The sequence below is a fragment of the Magnolia sinica genome, chromosome 17, assembly GCF_029962835.1.
Source record: "Magnolia sinica isolate HGM2019 chromosome 17, MsV1, whole genome shotgun sequence".
Classification (NCBI taxonomy): Eukaryota; Viridiplantae; Streptophyta; class Magnoliopsida; order Magnoliales; family Magnoliaceae; genus Magnolia; species Magnolia sinica.
The window spans coordinates 12583634-12598079 of NC_080589.1; the positions used below are offsets into that span (position 1 = coordinate 12583634).

The following is a 14446-nucleotide window of genomic DNA, read 5'->3' on the forward strand; positions in this document are numbered from 1 at the left end:
AACTTTAAAGTTTAGGTGTTGTTTTAATTCGGTTGAATTACATCCATTCAAAATTCTTAAAATCAAATCATCAGTTTAGTTTTTATTACTTAGTTTGTTTTGTATTTGATTTTCTCTTTCTCACAATTTATCTCCATGTGGGATCGACCCTATATTCACGGGATACAAATGAACCTCTACACTTGGAGGTAAGCAATCAATGAACGGCTTAGATCTTTGGTTGTGCAAAACTCTACTACATTTTGCACTCGAAGAAGCGAAGGTGGAGGTGAAGTTGAAGAGGGAGATGTTGGTCTCCACCATTCAATGCAATGTGCATTATTGATAAGTATGCAGTTTTCACTGGTGTGGGTCCACCGTGATGTTTGTGAGAAATCCACTTTGTCTATTTGTTTTGCTGGATCATGTTAGGATATTGACTAAAATTAAGACAAATCTAAAACACAAGTGGGATGTATGATATAGAAAAACTGGAAAGGAAACACCTTCCATTGAAACCTCCCCGGAGGTCTACTTTGATGATGGTTGGGGTAACTAGTCTAGTGTACCCGAGACTTGTACCCTTGCAACCGCACCGTCCCTGCGGTTCCGATGCCGCGTCTCCCGCACCGATCCGATACTCTGGCCAAGAGATGTGGGCCAGCGTTCGGTGCGAGAAAAATGCCACACGTGCGAATTTCGAGATAATCTCTACGATTTGTCACATCAATCCATCAATCCATCAATCTCAACATACCAAGTACACATCACCTTTCACCCATTCCCAAGCAACCACAAAAGTCAAAAAGTTCTTACAAAGCCCATACTTTTCTTACACCATTTGCCACAAAAGTTAAAAAGTCTCTTACACCCATCACTCACCACATCTATCACTCCATCACCCATCACTCTCTCTCTCTCCCTTTACATTTCTCTCTCCCCTTCATTTTTCAATTCACTTTCCCAAGTAACGAAGAGCCACACGTCCAAGTCTCTCCCCATATCTTCCAAAATATAAGTGTGGCTCACCTTTCCTACCCTTTCATCTCCCATCTCAACCATCCAAACTCCATCTCCTCCATTAGAATCGAAGCTAAGGAGCTAAGGAAGCCAAGGGAGCAAGAAGATCAAGCGGTGGGTGCTTTGATAGAGTAGTTTTAATGTTTTTAAGATGGGCCAAGTGAGGCCAATCGACCAATGGTTTGGATCTCACTTGGGACCCTAAGATGTGGCCGATGGCCCACTTTGATCATCATGATCATTCCATGATGGGGCCATTCTCCATGGACCCCATTATGATGTTTATTTTTCTTGTATACCTAGGGTCATCTAGACCGTCTATTTTAGTGGAGAAGGGATCTCCACCGTTGGATTTTGATTTAATGGGCCCATGTGTAATGGGACCCACTTGATGTATGATTTAGTGCAAGGGAGGGCCCATAGTGTCGGGGTCCCTCCATCACGCGTGTCCCACTCTCTATCCCTCTCTCTCCCTCTCTATTTCATTTTCTTTTATGAGATCATGATATGGTTGTGTGGCCCACTTGAATGGACCCCACCATGAAGCATGTATTTGATCCAAGCCATTTGTAGGTGGGGCCCACTTTACATATATGTTGTGACCACACCATCCATCATTTGGTGGCCCACCTGAACAGGGCCCACCTTAAAGGACGTGCTATGCCACACTGTCCAGCGTCCAGGGACGCTGGACGTGTAAGGGAAACAAAAATATTAGCTTGATTCACAAGCTTTTTGGGTGGACCACTTGTTCAGGCCCCACCTTGATGAATGTCGTTAATCCAAGCCGTCCAACCTTTTCCCCAGACCATTTTAGGCGTTGAGCCGAAAAATGGAGCCAATCCGAGGTGCTGGCGGACCATAGCATAGCAAACAGTGTGTCTACCATTAAAATCCACCCTGAAGTTTTGATGTGCCAAAAATATATTGAATATTGGACTCGTTGGGTCTGTCTTGAGCAGTAAAGACCAATGGCTGGGGTGGATTTACATGATGCGGGCCGCACACCCGAAAAACTGCAAGAAAATGCAATTTATTTATATATATATATATATATATGTATTGCCTGCGCACAGCGGACGGGCGGACGACAGCAACCCACGGCCCCTGCCGTGGGCCCCACCATGATGTATATTTGATATCCAAACCGTTCATTAGGTGGGCCACCCCCAGAAGTAGGTTCCCTCCAAATATCAGCCACATCCGAATCTCAGGTGGCCCACACGATAAGAAACAGTGGGATTGAGTGGCTGCCATTAAAACCCTTCTGAGTCCTCCCTCTCAGCGGATTGGATGGAAATTGAACATTTCGGTGGGCCCCACGTGGGGCTACACCTGATATATGTGCTGTCCAGGCCATCTAGGGCCTAGACGATGATAATTTTTATTATATTATATTATATATATATATAGTATATATTATATTATATATATTCTATATGGTATATATCACTGTCCAGGCCATCCACGGCCTGGATGTGGTGTATATTATATAATATATAGTATATATTATATTATATATTATATATTATATTATATATATATATACACATATATATGATGGTGGGATTTTATGGGACCCACCATGCTGCATGTGTTTCATCTAAACCGTCCAATCATTTTAGAAATTATTTTAAGGCCATGTGTTGAGGCCCATCTTGGTTATTTGTGGGCCGTCCATTGAGGCCCACTTTGATTTGTATATTCGAGGCCCATATTATGAGGCCCATTGTGATGTATTTTAAGGCCCATGGGCTATGGCCCATTGCAATGTACGTAAGGCCCATTGGTGAGGCCCATTATTGCAACCCATTTGACAAATGTAAGGCCCATGTGATACGGCCCATTTGATATATTGAAGGCCCAATGAGATGTACCTAAGGTCCATTGCAATGTGTGATCCCAACATGGTTTATGTAATGATGTTTACGACGGGCTATGCCTTGGGAGTAATGTTGGTTTGACGTCCACATTGCAAGTATAGTGTTGGTTAAATGTCCACATTATGACTCTCCCTAGGATTAGGCTCATACTTGTAGCCGTCTAAGCCCATCTTCGTTATGAACTATATCCATTACCATATAACCTGTTTAATATAGTTTCATGATTCATGATCATACACATCATATATATGCTTGATATGAGAAGTGACCGATCATAGCATATGTCTTCGGCAGATTGTTTATGGGCCCAGATAGGCGGTGTTGCCTACATGAGCGCACGATACGCGCAAGATTATGCATGACCGGATAGTGTGATTCATGCATTCGCATTGTGTGATATGGTCGTACGCCCTAGCGACATCAGGGCTGAAGTCGTCACAGACGTATTGTGGTTAGCAGGATTGGGTACCGAAAATCTTATTTTATATGGGGTGTTATAGATATCCCTGAGTGAAAGTTCCTAAACCCTTATGGTACCAAGAGGTTGCTCTAACATCTAAACTGAGTGGGTACATGAGCGTCGAGTACCGATTACCAGATGGTTGCGCTTTCCACTGTGTCGTGGTCGGTTGGAAGGGGGTGCAGCCTTACCCGCCCAAGAGGAGGGGGCAAAGCTAGGCTAAGTTTGACCAGTTCGAGGAATGGGTCTACTATCGACGAGCCGAGCCCGATATTGGCAGGCGGATAGTGAGGTCTTTTCCACTCACCTTATTGCGCGCGATGGGGCGGCAATCTGGCTTGGAGTGTACTAGACCCCGGTGATATTCCAGAGTTGAGCTGTATTGATATGTGGACTTAGATGAGGATTCGCATGCTTGAGTTGCATTCCACACCGCATGGCCTTGGTATGGCCGACATCATCCATGCCTCGCATTGCATAGCCTTGGTACGGCTCATGGCATTCATGGATTCATCAGCATATTCCGCATTACTCTGATACTGCATAACTACTACCTTGCGCACACACTTACACCACCCTCTAAGCTTTCCATAAGCTTATGCACGACCGTTGCGTGCAGGTGACGTTGGAGCACAGCAGCGCTGAGGCAGGAGCGCTTTGTAGATCATCTTGGAGCTTTTTGTTTATTATCATTGTATTTCCCTTTATGCTCATTGTACTTTTAAAGTTTTTGATCATAGTGAAAATGTGATGGAGTTTTTGGTTGTTGTTTATGGGTTATGCCTTTGGTTATGCTTATTATGAATCAAACTGATGTTGAAAATCCTCCTCGTGTGGGTCCACCGTGATGTTTGTGAGAAATCCACTTTGTCTATTTGTTTTGCTGGATCATGTTAGGATATTGACTAAAATTAAGACAAATCTAAAACACAAGTGGGATGTATGATATAGAAAAACTGGAAAGGAAACACCTTCCATTGAAACCTCCCCGGAGGTCTACTTTGATGATGGTTGGGGTAACTAGTCTAGTGTTGGTTAATGAATGGTTAGCTTGATGGATGGTTCAGATTAGTGGAAGGAGGTGGATTTTAAACAATTTGTTAAAATGGGTAATTGTGAGGGTTTAATCTCGAAATGAATAACTATTGTGTTTTCAAAATGGTAATGAGTAGTTTATAGTTTTTCTTAGCAGTGTTAAGGTGTAGATTAACAACCAATCTTTTAGATGGATCGTTAGATCATCATTTATTAGGTGAAGGGTATATGGTGTACGATATATATGTGAAGATCAAGATCTTTAGGTTTTTGGAATGGTACATTGCGTAGGATTTTTCCTGTTAGATTTAGGAACTTTGAAAATAGGTCTAGACATGTTCATATGCGAAATGTAAATTAATATTTTCTGTGGGGATTAATCAAGGATTGAGATAATAGCCTCTATTTGATTTTTGATTGGATCACCAAGCAGATATGATGTGAATTCTGATGGACGGTGGATCTTGAGAATTAAATGTTAAAATTGAAGATGTATAGTTTAATTGAATTGATCAATCATTAGTCAAATTTCCATCATGATACAATTAAAATGATGTAGGATAGGAACGTGTACACTATGAAAATCTTAAGTGATTAATGGACGCACTTCAAGCTATGAAAATTGAAATTCAACAGTTGGATATAGTCATGCAAGGGTAAAGAATGGGGTTGATGGTTTAAATATACATGCGAACAATTGTATGTATGATTTAGATGATCTTAGGACAAGTTCGTCAAGATGAGGTGGTCTGATGGTGACATGGATGGTTAGATCACTAGATTTAAAGATACATAGGTATTTATACAGTTGGTTTGGTGAATAATTATGTATGAAAGCAGATGTAAATGTTGATGAATGAATATAGTAAAGTTAGTGATGAAATTGAAGGATTTGTGCACGTCGATTAAGGGTAGGAATTGAGAATTTTCTTAATCTTCTAAATTAAATTATTTTAAATGGGCTATGTATATTATCACGTGTCTTAATGGGTTGATCTAGGTGTGGTGTTCGATGTTTGATAATAATACAAGTCTATGGTGGAGATCATGGGTCAATCAAGAGTGGATTGATCTTTGATCTTTACAGACTCGCTAAGGGTCTGAGTAACTCAAAATTGAACGATTAGAATGGGATGATTATATATATAAGTGTACAATTTTGATTGAACAGATTTTTAACATAAGCATAAGGTCATAATCGAGTGATTTTGATACATGTGTTACTGTAAAATCCTAAATTTTCATTATTTTGGATTTCTAAAAAAATTTTCAAAATTTTTTCGCATAATTAACTTATGTTGTCATTTACTGATTATTAACACTCGATATTATCCTATACGTGGTTATTACCAGTAAAGAACTGTACAAATATGATTAATTAACTGTATAAAGCTAACGAATTTGCCCGATCACTTACACCTCGAAGCAAACTCGGTGAAAATCTTCATATAAGGGTGGTCTATAATAATGAGGATATAATGATGCAACTAAATAAACGCCTACCAAAAGTCGAGACAACTAGTGGTCGGATCAAACCAAATTAACCCGATACTCTTTTATCCTAAGAACCAACAATTTAGAGTGATTAGGATCAAATCACCTTTTTTGTTAATTACGAATAGGTCACACTATAAACTTAGTTAATACACACCCTAATTATCATGAACAATAAATCTTGATATCCAATTCATTTTAGAAATGCCTTGCTTGTCCAAATAAGCTCTATATCGCTCGTCAGTGGGCCATTAAACACAAAACTATATAAAGACACTTGTCTTAACAAGCTCATGTTCATCATATGACATTGAGCCAGGATTGCATCTCGAATCATTCAACTTGGACTTGTAAGACTAATGCATAATACTACTGTAAGAATTTTATTTGTGGTTATCTGGTCTTTACCAATTTTTTGGTTTTTCGACTATTAGATCATGACCAAATTTAGGGCACCAACGTAAGTTAATAATCTTCATATATCCATATAGTCATAGCCCTGACGACCATCTGTGACCATCGAACTGACTTCTGATCATACCTGTCAATCGGTGCATCCAAAAGGCAGGCTGATCATATTCATGTAGATCATCACTAAGGTCAACTATCCTATAGTGTATATTGACCCCTACACTTCATAATGGACCTCAAAGGTTAGAAACAATCTCTTATAAAGCTAATATAACTAACATTATAAATAGTTCACTACTTCGTACCCATTTTCCCCATACGAATTTCATGTCTTAAATTGGGAGAGAAAGAGAGAAAGATGAGAGAGAGAGGGAGGGAGAAAGCATGTAAAGGGGAGATTTACCAAATCACTTCAATCCAACCCTAGTCGCTATCGAATCCTCCGCCAGTCCTCTTCCGTCGATGTTAGGAGGTAAGAATCTTGTCTAATATTTTGATTTTACAACCTAATGTAGTTTCAAGATATTAATGGTGTTTCCTTGATCTTGATTTAGGATTGGTGATTTTTTCTCAAAAACTCTAACCCAAAGCGGGAGAAAGTCGTGTGGAACCCTCTAAGGTGCGAACAATTATCTCTATATTATCTTTTTTCAACCATTGAGCATCTCAGTCAATGATTAGTTATTTATATATGAATTTGTGCATGCTAATATGTTCACATTTTGATTTAACTATAATTTATGCTATTAGTTGGATATTGATGCTCATATGTTTGATGAAATGTCTAAGTGGTGAAATATGTTGTTTTGTCGATACTTACATATTTGATTTAATGCTTAAGTGATTGTAATGCTCTATGCATGCTCGCATGTTTGATTTAATTCTTTAATGAACGTATTGTCCTATGAATGCTCATATGTTTAATGATGTACCTAAGTGGTTGTGTAGTAGAACCTATGTTATGGTTGTTTAACGTAGTGTTTAGTCCATAACGATATTTAGGATTACTACGATGTTGAGTTAGTTGGCTAACTGCCCGAACTAAGGGGGTGGCTCAAGTTAGGGCGTCCACTCCAGACTTGTTCGGTTGACTCGGGTCGAACACGGACGACTAACAGTAGGTAGGCTACACAGGCTGCTCGCACCCAATGTCGATTCACCATGTATAACAACGACAATTAGAATTGAAGATACCCCATGTCCACTAAATGAGTCTACTTATAGCTATTAGCAGTACGATCCATCAGACTTTTGGGCCGGGCATAGTGGTATAAGACACTATGTTTGAACTATCGACCTACGCTGAAGTGACGAACTTCCTCGTAGTGACCAATGAGTAATTAAGAAGGCTATAGTTGTTTGTAATGAGCCCCAAAATGGTTCAAATGACACAGGTAAGGAGCTGTTTCAACCGCCCCGAGGCTCGTAATTCGGTTAAGACCATGATAAAATGAGGGTATATTAGCTTCCTCAATTTGCTCGATGAATGGAACTTAATAATTACTCAGCTAACATACGCATTCACCGCATTGCATTAGATAGAATTTTGCGATTGAGTGGTAGTGTCGCTTGTGAGGAAGTGTTAGTATATATAAAAAATACATTGAAGTCACTTGTGAGGGAGTGCTGGTTGAAAAGGGCATGCATCATGTCATAACCTCATATGTGCATTTAATAAGAGTATTTACGAAGTGATTGATTTCTTATTTCATTATTGCATGTGATGATTGTATTGATAACATACATAACTTATAACTAATAGAACCACTTAAGTACTCACTCCCACATATGACGGCGTTTTAAAACTCCAATCAGGCATTATTGTTCATGCAAGTTTTATCAGGGCCTCTGGCGGGTAGGCTTGGATTTGCTTATACTTTCGTTCTGATGTCTTAGGAGTGTTGACCGAAATTGAAAAATCTTACATTTATTTAATTTTGTACTTGTATATATTGGAGTCCCCGACTATATGTGCTTCATATGTTGATTTTATTGTATGTTCATTATGGCTTATATAATCCTTATTTTACGTGATCAGCGCTATTGGAATTATATTTTTTATTGTTAGCCCTATATTTTTAAATATTTGTTATATTTACCTCACTTTAGATCCGTTAAATTGAATTACGTTACTCTGATTATTCGTGTGTGGAATGAATGTGAATTTGAACGATGTCATGCCTGCATTTTCATTTGGTTCACACCCAGAAAGTTGGGACTATAATATCTGTACTCGGGTGTCGATTTTCAGAGCATCACGATCATATATCAAGATTGGGTAGGTTGATCAATGATTAAATTTAGGCTAGATTATAGATAAAAAAGAGATCTTCGGGTGTAAATGGCAAGAGTGCAGATATATATATGTATATATATACACACATACAAAATTAGATAATTAAGAATTACATACGTCAATGGTTCGCATTAAACAGATTGATCATGTATGTATGCATGGAAGCGTAGACGAATGGATGGATCTATGTATATATGCTTATTTAAATGCAAGTGTACTCGTACACATGTATACCCATGCGCATAAAAATCATAGGACATTACGTGAGCCTTGTTTATACTAAGGAGCATATCTTTAAATGCTAGCCAATAGATAATGTTTATAGAGAATGAGAATAAATTTATGGGTAAAAACAAGACTTAAAAATTTGTTAAATTATTCAAATGCGGAAAGTTATTAATTACAAATGAATTTATAAAAATATTTTTTTAAAAAAGAAACACAATAATGAGAATATTTAAAAAAACAACGCTTGATTAATGATGGAGAACTCAAATATTAACTTCCATAAAATATTTTCTCTATTTGTTCATTTAAATATTATTCATATTAGATTAAGCATAATAGTGATGCTTAATTTGAAACTTTAATAATTATATGTAAATAATGTATTTTTACATATAAATCTTGATGAAAAAATTTAGATGATTTAGTCTGAAATATTTGTTAAAGAAAATAAGAAGAATTTAATTTGTCAACTGAATAGATTGCTTTATGTTCTAAAGCAGGCGTAAAGGTGTTGGTACATATGGATTAATTCTTTCATTGTAAGCATGAAATTTATAAAATATGAAGCAAATCAGTACGCCTATATTAATAGTTATGGCAATGATGGCTTCATTATTTTATTATGGTATGTTAAAGATATGTTAGTTGCAAACACTAGTAAATATAATATGTGTCATTGGGATGATCATACTTAGCAACAAGAAGAACAAAAAAGCTTGATTTATGTAAAAAAGGATTATATCAAAAGAGTTCTTCACTCTTTCGACATGTATAATTCTAACATAGTCAATACACCATTCTTTACTAGTTATAACTAATTTTTAGATCAATGTCCGTATATATAAAATGGAGAAGACATATATATCTCAAGTCTTATATTTTTATTTACGATAGAGAGCCTTAAGTTTATAATAATATGTATCATATCAAACATTATACAAGCAATGAAAACAACCACCAAGTACATGGTGAACCCAAGTACAAAACATTGGACTATGGTGAAATGAATCTATCATTACTTGAGGGGTACTTTTGAGGTTGCGATTTGTTGTAGTTATTAATACTCATAATTAGTTGAATTCAAAATTGCAGATTATATATATATGTATAGGTGTGTGTGTGTGGTAAAAGAATAATGTATGTTATGTCTTCTTTTTGGACAGAGGTGTAGTTAATTCAATGTCGAAATTGCAATAAATGGTTGCCTTATTTATTATGAAAGTAAAATACAAATCAGCTATACAAATATATAAGGAAGGTAATTAGTTAAAAGGCTTATTAAAAGAATTAAAATTCAAATAGAAATTGATGTTACTCACCGTTATAGTTAGAGCTGTCACACTTACAATTTTATATTGAAACATGTACATTGACATATAATCTTACTTTATTCATGACATGGTAGAAGATGCATAAATGTCATTGTAGAAAATTTACACCAACAACAACGAAGCATATATGTTGATGAAGCCCATTATAAGAAAGAAATTTATTTAGTATAAAGATTTTTCTTGAATAATTTAATAATTTTTGATATTTAACAATTTTTAATAAAAGTACTTTCCGTAGCATTAGAAAAATAAATCTTCAAAGTATTATTATATGCATAAGGACACATAACACCAATAAAGTATTTTCTAAAATGGAACTCTTATTCTCTCCCCTCTTATGCGTAAGATGTGTGAAGCCTAATTGTCTTAGGTTTTATCAAATGTTCCTTATATTACGTATATTATTTATTAAAAAAACAATGTAGTTTGTCTGTAATCTTCTAGGAATTTTCTAGTAAGAAATTTTTTAACGACAATTAGAAGAAAAAGTAACCCTTGAACTCTTGACGTATCTTGTATTATTACGTGAATATTAGTATATTATCTGACTATATAAATCCATTTAATTTATTTTTTATTAACTTTAGGGCCTGTTTGGATTCGCGTATAAGTTTTTTTTTGGAGACATTAGTTCAACTATTTATCTTGCACCAATTACTTACTTTTATTAGATATCCAAGCCATCTGAGTTGTCCAAGAAGACAGCACCATGGTCAAAATACTCAAGAAAATTATGATGGCCCTTTCATTGGGCAATCTATACCATCGAAATCAATGTACAACGGCTGGTCTAACTTAACATTGGATGGTCCACATGCAAACACGCATGGCAGTTCAGGGCCTTCCAAAGTTCTGCATCAGGCTATTGCCATTCATCTCGGTGGGACTCACCTTATCAACAGGTTGGGGCCCACAGATCTTTTCATTGCATGGGCTTCCTCCATCAACGGTTACAAATTCCACGTCCTTCCATAAACAAACTGGCTTAGCCGTTGGTTTGTTTGGTACACTACGGTCCACCTTGTTGAATTGGATTCAGGTGTATTTGGTTGTACCCTATCCATGGGTGCATTGTATTTCAGTATGTGGGCCATTGCTCGATTGTCCAAACCCTCCTGGTGGGCCCATTTGTATTGGAGCCGTCATGTCCCTGTGCATTCAAGGACGTGCACCTGATAACAAGCTCAGATCTCACACAAGTGACACGTGTACAAGCATTATCTGAATAATGTATAATGCCACCTTGCATGGAAAAAGTGGGGTTAGGTTAAATAACACTCCATAAGTCATCATGATGAGCGGATCAGCACCGTTGATTTTTCAACAATTTATCCGAATTGACTTTTTGAATCATATCCCTTGTAATCAAACAACAAGATTAGGTCTAAAGCAACAATAATGACAACTATAACAAAACAATTACTATAATCAATGAAGGCTCTCACACGCAACTGGTTGTAGGTGAAAAAACGAACGTCTAGCAGCCTGCGGGGGCCACCGTAGTGTGTGTATAGAATCCAAAGGATCCAATCCATCCAACTGGTTTGCCACATCATGAAAATATTATATATAAAAATTTTCAAACAGATCCAATATCCATGCATGCCACATGATAGGAAACAATGGACAACTACCCAAAAACCTTAAAATTCATGTGGTGGCCCAGTTCATGGTTGGATAGGCAATATTTTTGGGGAATCTCATTTTCATCATGGGTCAACCATTTCAAACCGGTTGGATGTCAAACATGCACCACCGTGGGCCCCACACCCCAGCTAATTGCATTTAGCTGAGCAGTTCCGATAATTATAACGAGAGAAAAATAAAATTAGAGCAATGATCAGCTGCTGCAGTACTATAAGCTTACCATACTACACCCTTTTCATACAAAACTATAGTGTGTATGTGAAATCCGAGCCGTACAAAAGGTCGGTGCCATAGTCACTACCACATCTTCATAAGATCAAGATGATCTAGTCATCAGGTACGAGCCGTTAATTCACATTGTCAAATTTACATTGATTTACATGGTGTGTCCCACATAATGATTGATTGTCCCTGTTTCAGGTCTGGTGGTCTTCATGATGAGATCCCTCTTTTTAACGGCTCAGATGTCGTGTACAGTGATACGATGGCAGGGCAAAAAGGCCTATTACAGTTAATTAATGTGCTGAGGCAGTGCTTGATCATTTCTCACAAAATAAAAGGATACATGATGTGCAGAGAAGCTTCCTTAGGTGGGCCCACCATTTATATCCGAGTCAAGTGATCCTAATCGCCACATACGTGTGGAGCTGATGGTTCAATAATCCTAACGATTGAAATGATATGCTAGCTATAGACTAAAAGATCCTAACCATTGGATGTTTTTCTTGTCTTTTTGTTGGATATGACTCATAACTGTTAGATCCCAACCATCTATTCATTTCTACTAATTGAAAATTCACGTGGGTTTTCCACAAACATCTGATACCCTAGGTCTTTCAAATTGTATTGTGAAATGGTTGGATTCGGGTCGGGTTCAGATTCGGGTCAACCTGAATTTTGTAAGATTTTTAAATATGAATTTTAATTAGATAGAGAATGAAAAAAGAATTTTAAAATATTAAATACTTGGGGACCGAACAGGAACTTAAAACAGGCATCGGACCCGAATCAATTGATGGAATCTGACTTTGTTATTTATCCAGATCCTGACCTCATTTTTAAAAATCGGGTCCAAAATGTAGGTTTCGCCCCTATATATATATATATATATATATATATATATATATATATATATATATATATATATATATATATATCAACTGGCTGGGCTGAAATAGGTCGAAGCCCGGCCCACAAAGACATACAATTTCAATCCGAGCTTGTGATGATTATGTCCAGCACTAGCTTACGTAAGATCTGGGGCGTTCATTAGGTGGGCCATATCATGCATGATGTATAACAAAAAAAAGCCATAGAAATCCTAAATAGGCCATACAGACTGATGGGCTCATAGAATTAGTCAGAGTAGGGCCCGTAATATGGGCTTAAATTTCATGCCAGGCCTAACCACCAACGAAGAATTGCAGCCCAAGTCAACCAGGTTTGAAGCCCAATGGGCTAGCACGGCCCTTTAGCAGGCCCAACTTTTCATTTATATTTCTCTAATGCCTGATTGATGGTGAATCGGGAATTTTATAGTTGCCAGGTGTTAGTTTATCTACGCCGTCCATCTGATGGACAATGTCATGGTTGGTTCATGAATTTCTGATCGGAGGATCCCAGCCATCAAATCTTTGGTGTTTTGTCCAGTGAATGTGAATTGTTTGGCACTTTTCTTCTTAACCATGTATTCACATGCCAACAATGAAAAGCTAGCATAGACCAATTGAGGAGATTCTTTGATCATGGTCCACCCGTGATGGGTGCCATAAAATCAATGGCTAGGATAAACTATCCGCGTCCCCACATCTATAATCTTTGAGTTGGGCCCTCTTTAGGTGGGGTTCTGTTTGCTCTGTAGACCGGTAGGCCCCACTTAGTTGATATAGAGCTTAGATTGTGATGATTTTGGGCTTTCATCTGCATAAAGGCGTGATAAGTGGGCCATGCTGGACTTCTTCTAATATCTGTGGCCCATGTATCTGAATTTTGGACCCGAACCAGACCCGACGTGAATTGATCTGGGCTTTACAAGGTTCGGACCATTTTCTAACCTACTTGCAAGTTCCAATTGGTGCCCGTGGGGCCCACATGTCGAGTGGTCCAATTATCAAAACCGTCCATGTTATGTATTATTATTTTTCTATGCTTTATGGCCCAGATGATGAAAATTGGGATGAACGGATTGTGACCATTTAGAATGTAAAAAAAGGAAATTTTCAACGGTTCAAGGTCAGTTGTAAAAATCCAAAGATAGAATTAAAAAAAATTTATTTCGCTAGAGGAAGGGGTTGAACCTTCGACCTTATGGTTAACAGCCACACGCTCTAACCAACTGAGCTACTCCAGCTCTTGAGTTATAAATCAAAACAAAAAATATATATTGTAATATAATTTTAGCTTTTGATTTAATTAGTGGACCCCACCATATGGACCATCTTGATTATTTAATATGCCACTGTACTTATTCTATGACATGGACCACACATTAACAGGTGTCACATGCAGGCCCTTTGAAGCAGAGTCTGTAAACTCTCTTTCCATGAACGTTTCTAATGGACTCAATCTCACCATGTGGACCACTCATCTGTTGGGCTCAACCGTGGACTGGGCCACCCCAATAACAACACTTAAGTGATCCTGGCCCTTGATTTCATTACTT

At 37.6% G+C, this 14446-nt stretch overlaps 1 non-coding gene across 1 annotated transcript; it reads right to left on the reverse strand.

Moving 5' to 3' along the window:
- Positions 1 to 14060: 14060 nt before the first annotated feature.
- On the reverse strand, positions 14061 to 14134 carry TRNAN-GUU (transfer RNA asparagine (anticodon GUU)). The gene has a single exon. It is a non-coding gene; the product is annotated as a tRNA-Asn (tRNA).
- Between the last annotated feature and the right edge of the window lie 312 nt (positions 14135 to 14446).